Below are 1,718 nucleotides of genomic sequence, written 5' to 3' on the forward strand. Positions count from 1 at the left end.
GTGTGGAAACAGACCTTTCGGTCCCAAACTAATCTAATCCCATTTGCTAGCACTTGGCCCATATCCCTCTAAATCCTTCCTATTCATATACCCATCCAGGTGCCTTTTAAATGTTGCAATTGTACCAGCCTCCACCACTTCCTCTGGCAGCTCATTCCATACATGCATCACCGTCTGTGTGAAAAAGTTGCTCCTTAGGGCCCTTCTATATTTTTCTCCTCTCACCCTAAACCTATGCCCTCTAGTTCTCCCCCAGCCCAGCGAAAAAAAAAACTTTGACTATTTATTCTGCCTTGACAAAATTGGATATGGAAAAGGTAGTTCCACTTCTGGGTTGGTCCAGATTAGCGAGCACAGTTCTAAAACTAGGGGTCACCCTCTCAGGGCAGAGATGATTCTGCATATTCTTGCATTGTGAACTTTCAACCTCAGAAGGCAATGGAGAGAGGGTAAAGTACTCTTTTTAAGAGAGAAACTGATAGATTCTTCTTAGGCAGGATTCTCAATGGTTATTGGGGGTAGATGGGAATTTAAATTTCAAAATACAAAGCAGGTCAGCCATGATCTTATTGAATCACGGAGTAATTTTGAGGGATCGAATGGTCCACTGTTGCGATTTCAGGTGGCCATACGCAATTCTCATATACAAAACCAATGAAAAGTTTACATTATTATTAATTTAAAGGGTGGCAGGGGCCTATGTTTCATTTCTACAACCTATTATGCTTTTACAATCCCCAGGGAGAATTCAAACAAATATCAACTTGGTGTTAACAACATTCAGTGCTGTGAGCTGTAACCAGTACCCAAGTACAGAAATATGGCAGCAATTCTTTAAAGCTATTTTGTCATTTGGATAACTAGATGGTGCAGATACATATGGCAAATAGAATTGAGGAGAATCCAAAGGGTTTTTACAAATATATTAAGGACAAAAGGGTAACTCGAGAGAGAATAGGGCCCCTCAAAGATCAGCAAGGCGGTCTTTGTGTGGAGCCGCAGAAAATTGGGAAGATACTAAATGAATATTTTGCATCAATATTTACTGTGGAAAAGGTTATGGAAGATATAGACTGTAGGGAAATAGATGGTGACATATTGCAAAATGTCCAGATTACAGAGGCGGAAGTGCTGGATGTCTTGTAACGGTTAAAAGTGGATAAATCCCTAGGACCTGATCAGGTGTACCTGAGAACTCTGTGGGAAGCTAGAGAGGTGATTGCTGGGCCTCTTGCTGAAATATTTGTATCATCGATAGTCACAGGTGAGGTGCCGGAAGACTGGAAGTTGGCAAACGTGGTGCCACTGTTTAAGAAGGGCGGTAAAGACAAGCCAGGGAACTATAGACTGGTGAACCTGACCTCGGTAGTGGGCAAGTTGTTCGAGGGAATCCTGAGGGGCAGGATGTACATGTATTCGGAAAGGCAAGGACTGATGAGGGATAGTCAACATGGCTTTGTATATGGGAAATCATGTCCCACAAACTTGATTGAGTTTTTTGAAGAAGTAACAAAGAAGATTGATGAGGGCAGAGCAGTAGATGTGATCTATATGGACCTCAGTAAGGTGTTCGACAAGGTTCCCCATGGAAGACTGATTAGCAAGGTTAGATCTCATGGAATACAGGGAGAACTAGCCTTTTGGATACAGAACTGGCTCAAAGGTAGAAGACAGAGGGTGGTGGTGGAGGGTTGTTTTTCAGACTGGAGGCCTGAGAC

This window comes from Chiloscyllium plagiosum, chromosome 12 (assembly GCF_004010195.1).
Source record: "Chiloscyllium plagiosum isolate BGI_BamShark_2017 chromosome 12, ASM401019v2, whole genome shotgun sequence".
In the NCBI taxonomy this organism is placed as follows: domain Eukaryota; kingdom Metazoa; phylum Chordata; class Chondrichthyes; order Orectolobiformes; family Hemiscylliidae; genus Chiloscyllium; species Chiloscyllium plagiosum.